At 39.6% G+C, this 22919-nt stretch overlaps 1 long non-coding RNA gene across 1 annotated transcript in view; it reads right to left on the minus strand.

Moving 5' to 3' along the window:
* Nucleotides 1-22919, minus strand: part of LOC133656876 (uncharacterized) — a 157673-nt gene that overhangs the window by 76508 nt on the left and 58246 nt on the right. The window contains exon 2 of the long non-coding RNA XR_009827187.1: nucleotides 16561-16636. This is a non-coding gene — a long non-coding RNA (uncharacterized LOC133656876). The remainder of the gene's footprint in view (nucleotides 1-16560; nucleotides 16637-22919) is intronic.

A 22919-nucleotide genomic window follows, 5' to 3' on the forward strand; every position in this document is an offset into this window, starting at 1 on the left:
CTCGACAGCCACAAGAACCTCCTTAAGTCCTTTTTAGCTCCTCCGGGATCTGGTTAGTTAGCGCCGGGTCCGTTAGCTGGATGCTAATAACTGGTGCCGCTAACAACTGTTCCCTGGTGTAGATGAAAGAGCCTCTCCACTGTTGTCCGTCTGAGCTCTTTAGTAGCGTCCCCACCGTCAGTAGGACAAACAAAACACTTCTAAACTGCATTTTTAGAAGGGCACGACTAGATAAAAAGTAAATGTAGACTAAATGTAAAAGTATAAAAAAGTACAAAACGAACAAAGAACAAAGACAAAACACAAAGACGGAGCGAACTGCAGCAGCGGCCGTCTAGATCGACGCATGCGCACTATAATACTAATAATATAATGTAATATGTACCGTATTATGGTCAAGCATTTTTAAGCATTGCCGGAACTTTTTCTTTGGACAAAATGCTTTCACAGAGTGCATCAAATTGTTTGCTATTTTGTTCAGTGATAACTATTAGAGCCAACAACGGCTACTTTGGGACAAATGATGCTCCAAAATCTTATATTTTTTCACATGAATAATCTGAGTTTAAGAAGCTGGGTGCTAAACAGACCCGGCTGTAGTGAAACCCTAACCATTATGTAGCAGTATTGCTAATGTGCAGTACAAAATAAAAAAAATAACAAAACAATGACTTACAATGTCCGTTCTTACTGTAATGCCGACTAACGGGACGTTTATATCTTTCAGCACAAGACTTGTGTTCACCATTTAGATGATGAATTTATCATAATCCCCACTCCTTAGAGGTATATATGATATATGCTGGGAGCAAAGCATCTTGCCACATTTTCCTGGCAAGGTCTTTGGATGATGCTTTTAAAAGTTTAAAAAACTTCTCGGTTTATGGCCACAACCGCCCACTATACAAGTTCGAGGCATTATTTATAATTTAGCTCAAATGTTTACCATCTCAGAGGTGATGCAGCAGCTCAGTGGAGAGCTGCAGTAGCTATGTTGCCTCTCTGTGATCAAGATGTGTCTTACTAAAAGTAGTTCCTCAGTGTAAGCTCTTATAATAACAGTGTTGCTAATACTTAGGGAATATACAGGCCACATCATATACCGTATTTTCCGCACCATAAGCCGCACCTAAAAACCACAATTTTTGTCAAAAGCAGACAGTGCGGCTAATAACCCGGTGCGCCTTATATATGGATTAATATTCATATTTATTTTCATAAGGTTTAGGTCTCGCAACTACGGTAAACAGTCGCCATCTTTTTTTCCCGTAAAAGAGGAAGCGCTTCTTCTTCTACGGTAAGCAACCGCCCCCATAGAAGAGGAAGCGCTTCTTCTTCTACTGTAAGCAACCGCCAAGGTGAGCACCCGCCCCCGTAGAAGAAGAAGCTCGCGGATATTTAATTTCATTTGTTTTTCTGTAAAGACAACAAAATGTCTCCTACTAAGAGACACGCGTACAAGGTTCCACTGACTTTTGATATTCATGTGAACCGCACTGCGGATACAACGGGAGCACGTACGGTGAATATTCGCACCACAGGGAATGAGAAGTCGTCCTACTGTGGTTCTAGCTTGCCATGCTAACGGCCAGAAACTTCCACCCACGGTGATATTCAAAAGGAAGACCTTGCCAAAAGAGAACTTTCCAGCCGGCGTCATCATAAAAGCTAACTCGAAGGGATGGATGGATGAAGAAAAGATGAGCGAGTGGTTGATAGACGTTTACGCGAAGACACCGGGTGACTTTTTTCACGCAGCGCCGTTCCTGTTGATCTATGACTGCATGCGCGTCCACATCATAGATGGTGTCAAAAAACAAGTGAAGCACACCGAAGAAGAAGAATTCGAGGGATTTGTAGATGAGTAATAACTTCAGAAAGTGAGCTTTAAATGTTTATTTTGTGTGTTGCGTGACACTAACGTATGAGCAACGTTGAGTTATTGATGTTGCTATTGCTCTGCACTATTTTGAGTGTTACTATTTTTGTGATTGGACATTTGCACATTACATTTTGGGAGTGAACAGAGTTGTTAGAACGCTGGTTTGTAATATATTATTAAAGTTTGACTGACCTAGCTGACTGTTTTGTTGACATTCCCTTTAGCGTAGCGTAGGTGCGGCTAATAGCACGGGGCGGCTAATAGGTAAACAAAGTTTTGAAATATGCCGTTCATTAAACGTGCGGCTAATAACACGGGGCGCCTTATGGTGCGGAAAATACGGTAAATGGAGTATTGGTTGCAGTTTTTTGATGTTTTCAAAATAGCTTTATAGGTGACTAGATGATAGATATAGGTGACTCCATGTAACTACATTGTTAGCCGTCTTGTACTGACCCTTTTGTGACGACAGGGTCGCATGGTGATGCGGGGTTTTCTTCTCTCAGGATGCAACGGACTTCGGACACAGCGTGCAGGTAGGAAAAAATTATTTATTTAAAAATAAATCAGACGGGAACAAAGACAAACCTGTTCATAGCACTTAAGGCAAAAACTAAAGGGGCTAGCGTGGGAGATAGCGAGTCAAAAGAGCCTAGCGTGGAAGCTAGCAGGTATAGAGCAGGGAACAAAAGTCGTCATCTGTTGCATAAAACAAACTAGGAAGCCAGACCGAGTGAGGCCAGGACATAGACTAAATAGCCCTCTGATTAGTGCCCGGGCAACAGGTGCGCGTCCCGAACACTAGCCAGAGGCAGGTGACTGTAATCTGCCGTCATGGCAACTGAGACATACAAACTCAAAAGGTGCTGAGAACACAGGTGAACCGAAAACGTAAACAGACTATGATCATAACAGTACCCACCCTTTAAAGGACAGATTCCAGATGTTCTTTGGAAAAAATAAAACCCAAAAAAGTAAGATATAGTTCAAGAGTCAAGGGAGGGCGAAGGGTGAACTTGAAGGTGGGTCGCCAGGCCAAGTGTCCCCGAATCCACCGGGGAAGAGTCAGGTGGCGGCGGCGAATGGAACGCCGCAGCAGCAGGCGAGGCGGGCAACCACGGAAAGGCCACATTCGTGGCTGCCGAGAAGGTGGGCGTGAGTGGCGCCAGAAGTTCAGCAGCCGGAGAGTTCTACGACAACGTCCTGGGCGTCGCTGCCGTTTGCGCCACTGGCGTCCATTCACTGACCTCTGAGAGAGCCGCATGCAGGCCCCTGATTGCTGCTTGCGCAGCCGGACAGCTCGAGGTTGCTGAGACGACGATGAGGGCGAGGAAGGTGGCGGCGCCCTGGGAAGGCCCGCCAGAGACGAGGAAGGAGCAGGCGTCGTCGTCGCCGTGGAAGCAGGAGGAGATGTCGCTGTGGAACCAGGAGGAGACGTCGCCGAAACCAGCCTAGGGGCAGATGCTGGTATATAACACTTAGGTAATATACAGGCCACATCATATAAATGGAGTATTGGTTGCAGTTTTTTGATGTTTTTAAAACAGCTTTATAGGTGACTAGATGACAGATATAGGTGACTCCATTTAACTACATTGTTAGCCGTCTTGTACTGACCCTTTTGTGACGACAGGGTCGCATGGTGATGCTGGGTTTTTTTCTCTCAGGATGCAACGGACTTCGGACACAGCATGCAGGTAGGAAAAAATGATTTATTTAAAAATAAATCAGACGGGAACAAAGAAAAACGTGCTCTGAGGCAAAAACTAAAGGGGCTAAGGGGGAGATAGCGAGTTAAAATAGCCTAGCGTGGAAGCTAGCAGGTATAGAGCAGGGAACAAAAGTCGTCATCTGTTGCATAAAACAAACTAGGAAGCCAGACCGAGTGAGGCCAGGGCATAGACTAAATAGCCCTCTGATTAGTGCCCGGGCAACAGGTGCGCGTCCCGAACACTAACCAGAGGCAGGTGACTGTAATCTGCCGTCATGGCAACAGAGACACACAAACTCAAAAGGTGCTGAGAACACAAGTGAATCGAAAACATAAACAGACTATGATCCGGGCAGCGGATCATAACACCTATTTTACGATTTAGACTGCACAAAAAAGACAAAGTGTTATGTGTTCTTATCTCAAATAAGGATTATGAAAGATTCCCCTTTAAAAGAAGGTTAAATCCCTCCTGGTGTTCCATCAGCTACCAACCCTCCAATGTTCTGGCTCAACCCAGCCTATCTGCCTCAATTAGGGTTAGTAGTGATGGTCCTCCACTCATTTTTCTTCTTCTTTCTTTTTTATCTTGAGTACAAACAAAAGGACCGTAATGCAGTAAGGTAAATTGATTTGATTACCAATTTTCTGTTAAGTCGTTTCACACTCTTTTACTGCTGCAGTAGGATTACTTTTTCTTTTAAAGATGTGTTCGAATTCTGGGTAAGACTGTATTAAAATCTCTGACTTTAAAAGAGTAAAATAGTTCTTTTGGCCGGTTGCCACGGTGAATCACAGTATTGGGGCTCCATTTGAGCTAACTTTTTTTTACCCTATACCTGGGATGCAATCACGTGACCTAGATGCACACCTGTGCACTTCTGGGTTTCAGGCGAGGGTCTAGAGTCCCATTAGGCTACTGATGATTTCTGTTATAAAAATGGACAATGAAAATACGGTGGACTGGACCAACAATCACAATATTTATTTCCAGGACTTAATATGACGTTAGTTTATCTGCACAACCAGGTCTTTGTATTTATATTTAGGCATAGCAACCACAAAAGAACACAAACTAATGTGATCTCTTGTCCTTTCTTTAGGTTTAGTTCTGCTCTCACACACTACTAATATAGTAGAGAATAAACTTGATTACATCACAGAAAGTTTCTCAAACAAATCAAATGTTCAAACAAACATTTTACAAAGCAATCGCTGCAGACACAAGCGGTCCGATTGTATTCCAAAAGATGATGAAAGTTATATTTTTAAGAGTCATTTCCATTAGTTTTTTCCCTGACTTTATTACCTTCATGAACAACTTATTTCGGGACTCTTTGAAAGCTCTTTCCTATCTCTCTATTTGAACGATTGAAACACCCAAGAACAGAACAGCAATACAGCATTTTCTGCTCAAACTCTACACTTACTCTCACTTGTTTTAATATTACACACAAGCTGCTTGACCATCGTGTGAATTAAGCCGCAAAGAAGAAAAACGGATGTGATGTCATATACAACCTTCCTATTAAAGGGCTGATAACGGATCTTTTTTTTTGCATCATTCTTATTATTTAATTCATGCGATCAAAAGTCTGCTTACAATGGAGCCTATGGGGGCCGCTCTATTCTGCCTACAAAGCCCTTAAAAAACAACCAAACTCCTCCTTTAGGGTTTCATATACATGATGTAAATATATATGTAATGTAATAACAGGCACATTAATAATAACATTTAATATTTACATATTTTGATCATTTTAAGCGTATGTGGCGAATTCATTTAAAAAACGCATCACATTGTTTGCTTTTTTTTTTTTTAACAACATCACTGTTTATTACTCACTGCAGACTTTATGAGAGCTAACAAACATAATAAAACTTCACTTACTGTACAATGTCTGCTGTCATTAGGATGCCAACTGATAGGATGGTAGTATATTGCCATTTAGATGAAGAATGTCTTATAATCATAGCGAAGAAGGGGGGACCAAGTGTCTTTTCGTGTCGTTCTCATCATTTCCAGACCCTAAATGGCTGTCGAAGTGTCCCAACTTGTTGGATTATCTTCTCAGCAATCTACTTCCCAGGTGAGAGGCATGATTTATGATCTAGGATAAACTCACAGGGAGCAAGGAAGCGAGGAAGCAGCAGACCACTCGATTATGTAAACATAGGGACACACGGAAGTGATCACGTTCCCGCTATAAATAGTTTGTCTGCGTTAGCGCTTGTAACAACAATATCACTAATACTTGGTTAATATTCAAGTCATGAAATGTAAATGGAGTATTGTTGCCGCTTTTTGAATGGTTATTTATTGGATATTATGGTGGAGCTCCCATTGGCTCCACTGTTAGCGGACTTTTATTTATGTTTATTTAATGTTTACAATGCATCAACATTTTGAACGATAGGCAACATTCCAAAAAAGTGCAGTTCCCTTTTAATGTTTATTCTTCAATCACATCCACATACTTTGATACCACTATTGTTGTCACATTGGTTTGCTGTTATTTCACCACCTGTTCTTTACTCGGTAATCAGGCTCCCTGATACATCAACGTGAACACAAAGAGCCACACACCTACACACAACCACATCATTCTCTGTGTGGTTAATGTAATGGCTAGTGATCTGTTACTCATGCTTGGATACAGCTGACAAATTGTACCTCTCTGATCAAGATCCCCACCACTGTGTGATTAATGAAGTCAGTGTATGACAGTATTCATATTGCGAAAGGCCAATGAGGATACGGGCAGGCCAGTTCAAGAATGCTGTAGTATAACAAATAGTACTCTGCAAAAATCTTTTTTGATTTTAAAAACTTTTTTGCATAGTTTATTTTGACACAGTTTATAAAGGAACAGGCACATTTAGCATGAATACACCAAAAATATATGACCCATTTTTACCGAAATTTAGCAGAATTTAGGGATTTTGAAAACCTTGTGTTTCCACCAACAATACCAGTTGGAAAAACTGGTATTGTTGGTGGAAAGGGACCCTATTATTCAAAACCTATTGGTACCTGTTTCTGTGTATTTGGGTAATGAAAAAGTCCTGAAAAGTTACAATCAAACCATGGAGGCATTGTAGTGATATCTATAAAACAGTATTGCCTTCATTTGTACTTCCTCCAAACCAGCCATTTGGAATTTGCCCCAATAGTGATGTATCGGTAGATACACTATATTGCCAAAAGTATTTGGCCACCCATCCAAATGTTTAGAATCAGGTGTCCTAATCACTTTGTGTATAAAATCAAGCACTTAGGCATGGAGACTGTTTCTACAAACATTTGTGAAAGAATGGGCCGCTCTCAGGAGCTCAGTGATTTCCAGCGTGGAACTGTCATAGGATGCCACCTGTGCAACAAATCCAGTCGTGAAATTCTCTTTCAACATGACTGTGCACCAGTGCACAAAGCAAGGTCCATAAAGACATGGATGATAGAGTCTGGTGTGGATGAACTTGACTGGCCTGCACAAAGTCCTGACCTGAACCCTATAGAACACCTTTGGGATGAATTGGAACGGAGACTGAGAGCCAGGCCTTCTCGACCAACATCAGTGTGTGACCTCACCAATGCGCTTTTGGAAGAATGGTCGAAAATTCCTATAAACACACTCCGCAACCTTGTGGACAGCCTTCCCATAAGAGTTGAAGCTGTAATAGCTGCAAAAGGTGGACCGACATCATATTGAACCCTATGGGTTGGGAATGGGATGGCACTTCAAGTTCATATGTGAGTCAAGGCAGGTGGTCAAATACTTTTGGCAATATAGTGTTTCTCCGATATGGTGGAAATTTACCCAAAGTGCTTTACATGAGTCTGCCATTGTAGTCCAACGCTATAGCCAACAAGCTCCTTCTTTTTTGTTATCATCTTATCGTGGGGCAGACTGGCTCGTACATGCACATGCATCCTTCGATGTTGCCATTTCTAATAGAAATTAGTGTAAGGTTGGAACTTGTAGCTGTGAGTAGACTCGCTATGGAAGTGTTAAAAACTACAACAAGGATGTCGAAGTGGAGCCACGTAAATAAAACCGCCTGCAAAATAGTCAGGAAGCAGCTTGAAAGCAATCTGTAAAGCATAATCTATGCAAAATGTTGACCAAAGAACCACCATTACATGTTATGTAGACCACAAGAAAGTGTTGTGAATGTTGAAAAAATAATAATATTATGATCACTTTAAAATGTCTTCACTCTCAATACAATCTCGTCACACAAACAACAACATCACCCCTCAGGGAAAACATTACATGCGTGATTTACACAACATAATGATAGAAGTTGCATCTTAAAGGCCTACTGAAACCCACTACTACCGACCACGCAGTCTGATAGTTTATATATCAATGATGAAATCTTAACATTGCAACACATGCCAAACTTATAAAGTGCAATTTTAAATTTCCCGCTAAACTTCCGGTTGAAAACGTCTATATATGATGACGTATGCGCGTGACGTCAATCGTTGAAACGGAAGTATTGGTACCCCATTGAATCCAATACAAAAAAGCTCTGTTTTCATCTCAAAATTCCACAGTATTCTGGACATCTGTGTTGGTGAATCTTTTGCAATTTGTTTAATGAACAATAAAGACTGCAAAGAAGAAAGTTGTAGGTGGGATCGGTGTATTAGCGGCTGGCTGTAGCAACACAACCAGGAGGACTTTGACTTGGATAGCAGACGCGCTAGCCGACGCTAGCCGACGCTAGCCGACGCTAGCCGCCAACCCCACGGATGATCAGGTGAAGTCCTTCGTCCTTCCGTCGATCGCTGGAACGCAGGTGAGCACGGGTGTTGATGAGCAGATGAGGGCTGGCTGGCGTAGGTGGAGCGCTAATGTTTTTTATCATAGCTCTGTGAGGTCCCGTTGCTAAGTTAACTTCAATGACGTCGTTAGGAACAGCATTGTTAAGCTTCGCCAAGCTGGGAATTATTAACCGTGTATTTACATGTCCATGGTTTAATAGTATTGTTGATCTGCTGTCTATCCTTCCAGTCAGGGATTTATTTATTTTGTTTCTATCTGCATTTGAGCCCGATGCTATCACGTTAGCTCTGTAGCTAAAGAGCTTCGCCGATGTATTGTCGTGGAGATAAAAGTCACTGTGAATGTCCATTTCGCGTTATCGACTCTCATTTTCAAGAGGATATAGTATCCGAGGTGGTTTAAAATACCAATCCGTGATCCACAATAGAAAAAGGAGAAAGTGTGGAATCCAATGAACCCTTGTACCTAAGTTACGGTCAGAGCGAAAAAAGAGATACGTCCTGCACTGCACTCTAGTCCTTCACTCTCACTTTCCTCATCCACAAATATTTCATCCTCGCTCAAATTAATGGGGTAATCGTCGCTTTCTCGGTCCGAATCTCTCTCGCTGCTGGTGTAAACAATGGGAAAATGTGAGGAGTCCTTCCTCCGGTGACGTCACGCTACTTCCGGTATAGGCAAGGCTTTTTTTTATCAGCGACCAAAAGTTGCGACCTTTATCGTCGTTGTTCTCTACTAAATCCTTTCAGCAAAAATATGGCAATATCGCGAAATGATCAAGTATGACACATAGAATGGATCTGCTATCCCCGTTTAAATAAAACAATTTCATTTCAGTAGGCCTTTAAAGGGGTCATAAATCTTTTTTTTTCTTTCTACATTTAAAACACTTCCTTGTGATCTACATGACACGTAATGGTGCTTTTTGGTGAAAAATTTGCATTTATTTTGTTTTAGACCTATTTTCAAGCCATTGTTTTGCTTCCTTTCAAAACGGTTCGTTTTGAGAGTCTAAGTTGTTAGATGTTTGGGAACGCCTGCACACACTCAAGAGCAATCCAAAAAAACCTATTCTCCGTGCCCCATTCTTTCTACATATGTCTGACAATTTTCACTCATGTTGTTATGATAAGCAATACATTCAATGATAGCTAACATTAGTAGCTATCCATCCATCCATTTCCTACCGCTTATTCCCTTCGGGGTGGCGGGGGGCGCTGGAGCCTATCTCAGCTGCATTCAGGCGGAAAGTGGGGTACACCCTGGACAAGTCGCCACTTCATCACAGGGCCAACACAGATAGACAGACAACATTCACACTCACATTCACAAACTAGGGCCAATTTAGTGTTGCCAATCAACATATCCCCAGATGCATGTCTTTGGAGGTGGGAGTAAGCCAGAGTACCCGGAGGGAACCCACGCAGTCACGGGGAGAACATGCAAACTCCACACAGAGAGATCCTGAGCGCAGGATCGAACCCAGGACCTTCGTATTGTGAGGCAGACGCACTAACCCCTGATCCACCGTGCTGCCCACATTAGTAGCTAAACTTTCCTAAATTGCCATAACCACACACAAAGGTAATATATGTGCAGGTGAGTTATGTACAGTGAAATTTACCTTAAAAACGATAATATTTACAGTTATTCATTACTTTTCCAAAAAAAAGTATTTAAATTACAAACCGAATTATTCTTTATTAGATGTAATTAATTACCAGGAAAAGTAATGAATGCATTTCAAAAACGTGGAATATGCAGTTGAGAGATGTTTCATGAGAGCAGGGTGTGTGATCGTGCGCCTTTTAAAAAGCCGGTGACCTTTTTGCCAAGTGACACATGATGTCAGCAGGGGGCGCGCTTAGAGCACAGTTGTTAGCTCAACATTGGTAGTCGGCGAGGAGTGACTGAATAGAAGACGTAGAATGTGCGGTTGAACGTGCGTCAATGACGGTCTCTCTCTTGGTCCACAATTGGAGTCTTGTAGGATTATAATTGTTGGTGATTTTCACTGCATTTAATTGTTCATCATTCGCCTGTCGTCGTAACTGTGTGTGTGTGCGTGGTGGCTGATGCTTGCACTCGTAAAATGAACTTGATTGAATTCTGACGGTCAAAAGTAGCATACCAGGTTACATCAGATGTATGATAACGGCATCGTAACGTACATAAAAGTAATAAATTAGATTAGTCGTCTCTATAAAAATGGTTAATGTTAGTAACGTTGTTATTATGTAACAACGTTATTCCTAATACTGGCTACATACAGGCATAGTTTATGTCATGTTTACATCATTACGTGGGCGGGGTTTAACCCTTAAACATTTTGATGAATTAGCGCCTTTTTAGACATTTGGGTAAAGGTTGCAAACATGGCCGTAACCACCATTGCGGACACCGAAGTCATGACCTTTTTTTAGGTGACAAAAAGAAGATGATATGACTGACAGCAAATATACTTTGTGTATGACATTGTGTGCACTGCACATAACCATGTGGTAGATCATCCTCTCTCAATGTACGATCTTTGGTCATGCACAGGCCGCTACAACTCAAGACAATGTAACGCAATTAAGTCCACTTTTACTTTAAACATCATCCGATCCAAAATGTGCTGTCAACATAATGTTTACATTAAATTATACTGACGTCTCTAATGTTGGTTTCACCTGAATGAAATTGATGTGAAATGCTGTCGGTATAACACTGTTGTCTTGTCAGTCATGTGCCGTTTTGTGTAAACAAGAATTATTGAATGACAAGGCGCTTCATATGAAATTTTACCCCAAACGTACTCCTGGACACGTCATGCTCTGTTACTGATTAGAATATGAGGACAGATTTCCTCTTACAACCCCTGGTGCCTCTCGATGTGCGCGTCACTAGTACTTGAAAATCAAAGTACAAGGTCTTAGGTTCAAACCCAGGTTGAAGATGTTAAGTTTTTAAACTTATGCATTAATGATGTTAAAATAGTTTAATACGCTAAACTTCAGTATAGTAATTTTAAAAAGTGAATTGTTCATTGTGTTGCTCAATGTAATATTATTTATATTGTGCTGGGATACCCGTGATTTCAGTCTTTCAAAGCTCCTCTTGGACCACCAATTTTGGTTGCAAACAGCCCATTTAAGTATTTGTATATCCACATGTATGCTCATAAGTGAGCACCACAATTATTTGGAATAAAACAATCAAGACTTTTAGTTTCCCAAAAGTATCAAATTTACCATTTGGGAATTACAGCCATTTTATGCAGAGTGCCTTCATTTTCAGAATCTTAACACTATTTGGAATACTGTCATATTTATAAAATAACCATCATTTTGAATACCTTTTGATACAAGAAGTTATTTTCCCCTTGAGAATGCTGTGCCATGGGCATGCACTGTTTAAAAATGATTTGTAAATCCCACAAATTAAAGAAAATGTTCACAAAACACATTGGTGAATTAAGTCCAATCATTTTAGCCAAACTATAAACAAAAGGACTAGTCAAAGAATACTTACTGCTATTTTTTGAGATGCAAAAAGTGGAGAAAGAAGTGAGCCACTGACAGAAAAAAAGGAAAATTTTATATACATGATGTAAATATATATGTAATGTAATAACAGGCACATTTATAATAACATTTAATATTTAAGTTTTTTTTTATAATTTTAAGCATACGCGGCGCATTCATTTAAAAAATGCATCACATTGTTTGCAACATCACTGATTATTACTCACTGCAGACTTCATGAGAGCTAACAAACATAATAAAACATCACTTACTGTACAAGGTCTGCTGTCATTAGGATCCACAAATTTAAGACCAATTTCCCAAAACACATTGGTGAATTAGGTCTATTCATTTTAGCCAAACTGTAAACCATCCCTTGCAGAGCAACAAGGTCTTGTCAAAGAATACTTTCTGCTATTTTTTGAGAAGCAAAAAGTGGAGAGAGAAGTGGGCCACTGACAGAAAAAAAAGGAAAGTTATAGAGTAGCAGAAGTGAGGGTGAAGGGGGACCTTGCTAATTTAGAACACAAGACTTCATATTGTGCCAAGTCGGCTGCTTGCATCGAACCTCCAACTTCCATTTAGTCCAACCCTTCTTTCTCAAAGGACCAAGAGAAGGCTGCATAAACAACTTGCTGCGAGGTTTACACTTGAGCCAGGTTGCTCATTTTGGAAACATAAAAAAGGCAATCCAAAAAAATCTGTTTTTCTCCCCTTTCTTCCCGGTCTCATCACTCCTTAAGGAACGGCTTGAGGCTGTTACAGAGATTAGGGCGGCCGTGATACTGACAAGGCAGTTAAATCTATGCTGGCTGAGAAACTTGGCAACAACAGCAAAAAGAGTCAGGTTGGAAAACAGAGCAGATTAGCTGCACCAAAATAGTGCATTGAGGAGGCCGTTAAGTTCTGATTTAAGGCAGATGTTTTGTGGAATGTTTGATTTAAAGTGGACCAAACACTGTGTGAGCTTGAAGCTGCTGTATGACACGCTTAGGTTCATGCTTAGAGGGCGCTGTGACCCGCCCTCTTCCGAGTTCAAACCTGACGCATACGCATTAAAAAAGAACAAAGCCACGGTGCAAGGGTGGTGTTTGGAGTGATTTATGGTCCCGATCATAGACGCCAATCTACATTTCTGCCAGTCACTGCAAAAAGTCAGTGTTCAAAAACAAGAAAAAAAAAATAAATTAAGGGTATTTTATTTGAACTAATTAAAATGATCTGCCAATAGAACAAGAAAATTTGTCTTGTCAATACTTTCCAAAACAAGTCAAATTAGCTAACCTCAATGAACCCAAAAATACCTTAAAATAAGTATATTCTCACTAATAACAAGTGCACTTTTCTTGGTAGAAAAAAAAAGAGACCTTTTTGCTCAATATGTTAAAAAATATTCTTAAATGAAGTAAATGCTAGTGCCATTATCTTGACATAACGATATGCGCTCGGCATTACATTTCTTGAAACCAGCAAACTTATACTAAAAACTATTTATTGTTCTTAATGGAAAGGCAACAAGGCAACCGCATGTTACTCTCGGGGTTTCCTAGCCGCTCAGGCAAATCATATGCTCTAAAAATGCATTTTTCCATCGATAACATGACATCCTCGCGCCAAGTGCGTGCTCTTTCAGTCAATTAGTGCGCATATATACAGCCCGGCCCCCGGCCAAAAATTTTTTAATTTTCATTTTGAGGAATTTATCTGAATGTGCATGAACTATTTCTGTTCAAAATTGTTTGAAATGTCAAATGTTAAATGTTTAAAAATATTAACTGTCAGTTTGCTGTACTGTGCCAACTGTACTACTATATGAGTACGTAGTTTCTCTTGTTTCATTGAAAATAAAACAGCAAAGTCCATTTGGCTGTCATCTGTTTTAATTATGAGACACAATTGTGTCAAAATCATGATTTTTTTTTTCATGCTTGAATTAAGAAATTATTACTTTAAAAAATTAGTTTTATACTTGTGAGTGTTGATGACACAGCTTTGCAACAGTTGATATTCTAGTTTCAAGCATGTTTTACTCAATATAGGTCATCAAATCTCAGCAACAAGCTGTAATACCTTACTGAGATCATTTAGGACAAAAACACTTAAAACAAGTAAAACACTCTAACATAAAATCTGCTTAGTGAGAAGAATTATCTTATCAGACAGAAAATAAGTGAATATCACCCTTATTAGAGATATTCAATCTTACTTAGATTTCAGTTTTTGCAGTGTGGGGCTCGGACGGGCGGTAAATCTGACGCTACTTTTCTGAGGCTATGTCTACACTAAGCCGCATAACCCCTTAAACCAGGGGTGTCCAAAGTGCGGCCCGGGGGCCATTTGCAGCCTGCAGCTAATTGTTTACCGGCCCGCCACACATTCTGCAAAAATTGCAAAATTGATAGTATTGCAAAAATAAAAAAACACATTTAAAAAAGTGGAATGAGGTGAAATCTAACGAGAAAAAGTTGCAATGTTGACACAAAGCTGCCATGCAGGCTGTTTTTTTTTCTTTTGTCTTTCTTTATTTTTCTTTTTTTTGCCTTTGCTCAAAAACAAAAGACAAAAAATCTATGTTATAATGAATTATTGACCTATTCAAGGCTCCAATTACTTCAAAAATGTCACTTTAAAATGTTTTATTTGGAAAAAAAATTGCATATATTGTGTGGTTGCCATATAAAAACATCAAAGATTTCTTTGACAAAAGAGCATAAAAACAAACAAAATAATAGTTCAAACGTAAAATCGACAGATATATCTGAAGTTGAACTCGTAACTTAAGTGTTGAAAGTTAAAAAAAACTAATAAAAATGTATCACTTTATGAGTGGGGGACCTTTTGGATCCCAAACATATTTAGTGGGATTTTATTAATATTGTCACTGATTTCTCAAAAATATTAAAGAATTAAAATCAATGGTGTACCGCATTATTGATCTTTTAGAGCTCTAATTACTAAATACTGCATATTTCCAGTTCTGCTATGAAAAACAAAGTTGTCTTTGACAGAAAAGGCAACCTGAAGTTGATATAGAGATTTACTGTAAGCGTTAAATAAAAAATAATAATAATAATTTGACTTATTTTTAACGTTTTAATGACTGGGACCATTTTATGGTCCCCGGGAGCCCTAAAGGTTAAAAAAAAAAATCCATATATTTTGTTATGGTTTGAAAATGAAAAATATCAAAATGGCCCCCGCATGCTTAAATTTTTCCGTGTGCGGCCCTCAGTGGAAAAAGTTTGGACACCCCTGCCTTAAACGAATAATTATTTAGCCTAAGCCCCATTTCAGCCACACTAAACTATCGTTTAAGGTCCCCTTCCTCTGACATTTTTTTACACGGGTAAGTGCGCCGTGTATTTCTTGAATCTCCGGCACTTAGCTCTGTATGGACTCATTGATCATTTACAAACTGAGTTCAGAGAGGAAGTGACGCCAGAAAGACCGCGCCCCACACAGGAAGTGACGTCAGAAAAAACGCGCCACAGCCAGCTTAATAATAAAGCGGTTTCGTAACTCTGAGGTAACCACTGGAAATATGAAGGTGAGTCATCCAGACATGCCGGTGTTTCTCCTTCTACATGTACAGACGCTTGTGGAAATCACACATGAATACCTTAAGAGAAAGCCATTGCAGCTATTTGGGATACAACACTTCTCAGACAGCAAGAGAACTTTCGAATGTCCGGTTCAGCTGTACTTACGAAAAAATGTTGTCCATTTGTCGAAGGAGAGTCAACGGAAATGCAGGTTTCCGTGGATGTGATAAAAAAATATAGCGTGTGCTTTGTATTACCTGGCCGTGGAGGGGAGACTATGGAAAACGGCAAATACTTTTGGACTATCAGTTATTGTGCACCATGTATGCAAGATTTGATTAATTTATGAGGGCTCAGGTGTGATTCACTACAATAGGGCCCCACAGCACACTGGATTCCAGTTAATTGAAATACCACAACACTGGATATTATATAGATAAGTTCAATTTAAGAACTTGCACACAAAGCAACACTGGAGGTGACTATGGCGTGCGTATTTTCCGCTATGCGTATTAGGTCGTGTTGCGCCGGCTGACGGAGGGGGTCTTAAACGACCATTGTGTGTGTGTGGACAAGGATAAGGTTAGGTAGGATTTACCCTGGATAACCTTAGTGTAGAAGGGGTCTGAGCATGCGTGGTTTTTGCTTGGTGGTGAGAAAGAATTTGCCATCATTCCCAAGTAGGTGCTCGGCATTGCCCGTGGGTGCTTCTGGGCCCGAGCACCCACGGGATCTGCGCCTGTGGTCCTGATCACCTGTTGCATCCCTTTTATAATCCTTTCGAAGGCGACGATCTCTCCTGTTGGTGGGCACATGTGGTGAGAGTGTGCACGTGTGCGGACACGGAAAAACGAAAGCCAACGTTTCATTCGGGCCCCGGGGAACTGTGACTAATGAGACATTTATTTATTCAATCTGCTTTGTCAAAAACTACTGATAAGATAAGCTAGCGCTGGTGTTCTTGTCCTATTTTTTGTTTTAAAAATGTAACTTTGAGCAAGTGTGTGTTAAAATATCTGTACACATACCCCAGTGTCAGTAGCCCCCCTCCCAATAGGGGCTCCTGACTTACAAACTCCTTATGTTGGTGTCATTAGTGGTAGCAGGGCATCATTTTGTTTTTTACCTCTTAGCAAGAAGGGTGTGATGGATCTCTCGGGGCTCCTGTGGGTTCTCTGCCTGAAGATCCGCCGGCTTCTTTCCTATAGCACACAAACATCAGTCACAATTGTCAAGAACAGATTATTTTCACTAGCAAAATAAGAAAAAAATATATATAAACAATTCTTGTTGCTTGCTGACGCTGAAAAGTTAGTCCATGCTTTTATGACCTCCAGGTTGGATTTTTGCAACTCTTTGCTAATTGACTGCCCAAGCAAGTCTCTAGAGACTTTCCAGCTGGACCACAGACTGTCGGGATCCACTGCACTTCCTCCTCCGTCATCACCCTCAGGACTGTGTGCTGAGCCCCTTTCTCTTCACCATGCTGACTTAAGACTGCTCAGCCAAACTGGCACAAAGTTAGGTTCGTGGACCACACGTTTGTAGTAGGATGCATCACCAATTGGGACAAATCAGGAGGGAGGTGAAGCACCAAGCTGGTGTGGTGACAACAACCCCTACATCAACAAGTAGAAGGCCAAGGAGATGATATTGGACTTCAGGAAGAACAGGCCGCCAGTTAGATAGGCCTGCTCTAAATGTTATATCTAAATGTTAAATCTAAATCTTAAATATAAAAATAAATCTTATATCCAAACCTAAATCTAACATTTTAATTTGAACCTAAATGTAAAATCTAAATTTCAAATATATATCTTAAATATAAACATGAGCGCTAAATGTTGAATCTAAATCTAAATGTTTAATCTAAATCTTAAATATAAACCTGAATGTTAGATGTAAATATAAATGTCAATTCTAAATGTTAAATCTAAACCTAAAAGTTGAATCTGAATCTAAATCTTAAATCCAAACCTAAATCTTAAATTTAAACCTAAATCTCAAATCTATATCTTAAATATAAATATGGGCGCTAAATGTTGAATCTAAATCGAAATGTTAAATCTAAATCTTAAATGTAAACCTAAAGGTTAAATCTAAATCTTAAATCCAAACCTAAATGTTAGATCTAAATATAAATGTCAAATCGAAATGTTAAATCTAAACCTAAATGTTAAATCTAAACCTTTAATCTAAATTTTGAATCTACATCTTAAATCTAAATGTGTAAAGATAAATAAATAAATATGCGAGTCCTCACAGTCGCAGAGCCGTGCCCACATCTCTGCCTCTCAGGCACGGCACTCCTACATCTTTCTTACTGCGGAAGAAGGAAACATGACAGGTGCTTACTGACAAATGAATGCTACTGGAGTTGCATGTTGTTAAAAAGGTGAGCTCCAAACATGTGAGTGTGCATAAAGACAGGAACTATGGAATTGATTTTTAAAACAGAGGCAGTCTGCATGAATACACCTATTTCTATTTGTATGTTTCTTTTATAATTTTGCTGCGCTGTTACTTCATGATTGTGTCACATATGAACATTACTTTGCTGTAAACAACGCAGTCACTGTCATGCTAAGTTGCTGTAGCAGCCAGTTGATATGCTCGCTTTGGATCTGTTCTCAAGAATATGTCTTAATTGTGAGCTAAATGGTAAAAACATAATCATAGTGGTTATCTGGAATCAGATGGTTATCTGTAGAACGCTCTACGTATGAGCACTCTAGATCAGCATATCTATGACTCAGAGACTATAAAAAGCACTTCACTTCCTCGAAAAACAAATATGAGACTTTTCAGCAAAGCTGCTTTGTTCTCTGTAGCCTCATAAGTTTATTTTGTGATGATGGACAATTATATTTTGGAAGTTCTACTGTAACTTATAGCACAGCCACTGAAAATTATGTTGTGTTTATGTTATATTATCAAAAGCAGACAAAAAGCAACAAGTTCAATGTTCAATATGTGCTTTAATATTTCTTTGAAAGGTGTTCTTACTGTTTTTTAATGTTAACTTCAGCATTTTATATGGATTGGTTGCTTTATTTTAGTAAACAGCTATGACTGCATCTGTTTAAAGTATGTTACATAAAAATAATGACTTCATGAAGCCACTTTTTTATATTATTTTTTGATCAGCCACAATAATGCAATACATTTAAAAGAAAATACCTCATTATGTTTTTAAAGACCGATTATAAAAAAGATCAATTCCACTGCTTCCAAAAAGTATTCTCAGCGCTTCCCTTTTTTCCACATTTTGTTATGGAACAGCCTTATTCCAAAATGGGATAAAGTCATTGAATTAATTAAATGTGTTTTTTAAATTCACATAAGTATTCACAGACTTTGTTCAATATTTTGTTGATAAACCTTTGGCAGCAATTACAGCCTCAAGTCTTTTTGAATACAATGCCACAGGCTTGGCACACCTATCTTTGGGCGATTTCGCCCATTCCTCTTTGCAGCACCTCTCAAGCTTCATCTGATTGGATGGAAAGCGTTGGTTTTCATCCAGCATGTCTCTGTACATTGCCACAATCATCTTTCCCTCTATCCTGACTAGTTTCCCAGTTCCTGCCCCTGAAAACCATCCCCACAGCATGATGCTGCCACAACCGTGCTTCACTGTAGGGATGGTATTGGACTGGTGAAGAGCGGTGCCTGGTTTCCTGCAAACATGACGACTGGTATTTACGCCAAAGAGTTAAATCTTTGTCAGACCAGAGCTTTTGTTTCTCATGGTCTCACAGTCTTTCAGGTGTATTTTGTCAAACTTTTACAAAGGAATGGCTTCTGTCTGGTCACCCTACCATACAGGCTTGATTGGTGTATTGCTGCTGAGATGGTTGTCTTTCTGGAAGGTTCTCCTCTCTCCACAGAGGAAAGCTGTAGCTCTGACAGAGTGAACATTGAGTTCTTGGTCACCTCCCTGACTAGACTGAGATGAATGCAGCAATGTACAGAGACATCCTGGATGAAAACCAATGCTTCCCATCCAACCAGGTGGAGCTTGAGAGGTGCTGCAAAGAGGAATGGGCAAAACTGCCCAAAGATAGGTGTGCCAAGCTTGTCGCATCATATTGAAAAAAACTTGAGGCTGTAATTGCTGCCAAAGGTGCATCAAGAAAGTATTGAGCAAAGGCTGTGAATACCTATGGGCAGGTGATTTTTTATTTCTAATAAATTAGATGTTTTTATTTTTTTATTTTTTTAACATTTTCATCTTGTAATTATATGGTATTGTCAGTAACATTTGGAGGGCAAAAACTAATTTATACCATTTTGGAACAAGGCTGTAACATAAGATGTGGAAAAAGTGAAGTGTTGTGAACACTTAATTCCCCTCCACCCACACCGACAACAGTGGATAACTGACAAGAGGCTTCACTGCAGGGTTTTCTAAATGTTGGGTCATAGGTCCATTTCATTGAGTGGTGGATTGATGTCAATGGGAATTCAACAACAGATAAATTAGATGTTCTTGTATTTCTTAAAATAGCTATTTATTTGAATAAAAATGCATTTATAAATGTGGCAAGACATTATATATTCTTTAAGTTTAGGTCCAAATCCATCCATCTGTAATATGAGCTTTGAGCTAAAACATGTTCATGAAACTCAGTTTTAAGGTAATGCTTACAACTTTAGAGCAGGGGTGCCTAAACTATTTGCCTCTTACTGTCAAATTGAAAATGTGCCAATGGGTCACCTGCCAAGCACAGCCATTTTAAGCGTACAGCAGTACCATATGTGAAGAGTTTAGCCCCATACTGCCTTGTATAAATAGGGTAGTGGAGACCATCATGTCACTAGTTAGCCTTGCAAACATGCCATTAATGATTGTGAAGAGGGCAGTATGAATACAGTATGTGTATTCATATTGGGAAGCCACTCTTCAATGGGCCAAGCAAAACAACTTGGCAGGCCAAATTTGCGTTAGATCAGGGATTTTCAAACTGTGGTATGTGTACCACTAGTGGTACGCTGGCTCCACCAAAGACTAACTTTAATAAAATATAGTATTTTATTTTCCAATATTCAAACACAGTCACTACCTTTCCATGCACTAAACTAGGCTGATTTCTCAAATAGTTAGTTTTTTTCTTGTGAAGTCAAAGTGTCCATGCACACTCTCTAATGCGACTATTGGTCATACGCCATGTGCCTCCTGTACAATGGGGGGGGCGCTTATTTCATTTTAGCGCGGATAAATTAATTTATTTTCTGGTTGACTGATGACATCACCCTAGCCATCTGCAGATCCTTACAACTTGTTTTAACTGATGTCCACTGTAATATTGGCACAGATTACAAATACTATGTCTCTAATGGCTATGGTGATGTTAAATAGCACAGAGCATAAGAAATGATCTTGGATTGCGCTACGAACATGATGCTAGTACCAAGAATGCGTCGCAGGTTTGAAGCAAAGAAAGAAGGAATTTTCGTACGAAGAATCATGAAAACAAAACTTTTGAATGTCTCGGAGTTCATTCAAAAGGCTCTGTGGATTGATGGAAAGATTTTTAAATCCGAAAGAAAATACCGTTCGTAACCCGACCGATACTCTTCCAGATTTGCGGAATACAGAGTTAATCGGTTTAGAGTGCATAAATGCAGCGTGAAGAGGTTTGTGTACGCTTTATTATTCGCCTTTAATTTACATGCTTCATTATCTTTCATTTCATTCGTATTTGGTTTGGGAGTCCGATTTAAGCCAGCTTTCTCCATTTCCTTAGCTACTTCCTTAAATAAATCTGTTTCTTTTTTTCGACCATCGATGCATCTCAAAATGTTCTGTTCTTTTATTTTGTGAATCAGATAAAAAGTCTCTTCAATACAATTGTTGTTATGTTTTTATTGAATGTTATCGGCTTCAGGGTTGTATCCTGGCGCATGCGTCATACGAAGGGTACTCTCTGGCCGCACACACACCATTAAAAGATCGGGTTTTCAATCGCATAATCCAGGTGTGTTAGTCCGACTTTTCAAAAACCGAACACAATCGGATTAAGGTGTTTCGGTGGGCTGTAGGAGGCTTATTTAGAGCCAAACTATTTCATTTAGTGCATGCACACGTACTGACTGTTACTGTTCAAACTGTGTGTTAAGTTACAGTGGCCAAAAATATTAAATGTACTTGTTAAATAAATACAAAATCTGAGGTGGTACTTGGTGAAAAAAATGTTTGAGAATTACTGCTTAAAGCAATTTTGGCAATGCCCCGAAAAACAAAAAATAAACTAACTTCGAATTAGATTCTACAGTGGACTGTTTTCATTGTTTGTTACAGCTTTCCATTAGATAAGTATAGTCTTGGGGGGTTTTTTGTGAGCGACACAGAACCTACAATATCCAAAACATAGGCTGATTTTGATAAACACATAGTGAAAATATGGACGTAATGAGGAGCAACTGTTCTTCTGATCAGTGTCGTCAGGAGTTCAAAACAAGTTGGCAGACATCTTTCAGATGTGTTGTGTAAAGGACATTTACAGTCAAGGATGTTTTTTCTATCAAATTATATACAGTGATCTAATCAGACAATCGCCATAATCAGCAGCACATTTTCAAAAGCAATCCGCCAGATGAAAAGAAAATGCCACAAACTAGATGGAGCCATAATTTATCGTTAACGATTTAACTAAATGAACCTATTACACAAATATGCACATGGAAGGGAAGGTGGGCGAGCTTGTGCAGATGCAAATTCATATAAAAATGTATTGATGGTGTGTTTGTGTGTTCAGTATAGCGCCGTGTATTGTTATCTGTCGTGGAGTTTTACACCCACCACCTCAGTGTTACAGATTAGGCCGCTTAGCGCTCACCGCAGGGCACGCTAATCACCAAGGGAAAGAAAGGGGCTAGGGGAGAGAAAGACATTGAGGAGGGAGGAAGCTCTCCCTCCCCGCCCCCCCAGATCTCCCAAACTCCCCGTCCAACCAGCCGACCCCCGCCAATCTCACCCCCGTAATGCCTGCAGGGCACCGTCATGGTGACGGCCGTGTGACAGTAATCTTCCACTTCTGTTTTTTCTTCCTTTCTTTTACTATTTTAATGGGAAAGCCCCCCCGCCCCTCCCCACACACACACCCCTCATCCCACCACATACACTGTATCTGCGTATATATTATGTCTAAATACAACCCCCAAGCAGTCTGTGTGCACACCGCCATCAGAGGTACTGTGACACTTACAAAAAAATACTGTATATATAATATATATAAATATAAAAAAATATATATATATAATATGTGTATATAAAATACTGTATAGATAAATATCCATCCATCCATCCATTGTCTACCGCTTGTCCCTTTCGGGGTTTATATGTATACACTACCGTTCAAAAGTTTGGGGTCACATTAAAATGTCCTTATTTTTCAATGAAGATAACTTTAAACTAGTCTTAACTTTAAAGAAATACACTCTATACATTGCTAAAGTGGTAAATGACTATTCTAGCTGCAA

Source organism: Entelurus aequoreus, linkage group LG09 (assembly GCF_033978785.1).
Source record: "Entelurus aequoreus isolate RoL-2023_Sb linkage group LG09, RoL_Eaeq_v1.1, whole genome shotgun sequence".
NCBI lineage: Eukaryota > Metazoa > Chordata > Actinopteri > Syngnathiformes > Syngnathidae > Entelurus > Entelurus aequoreus.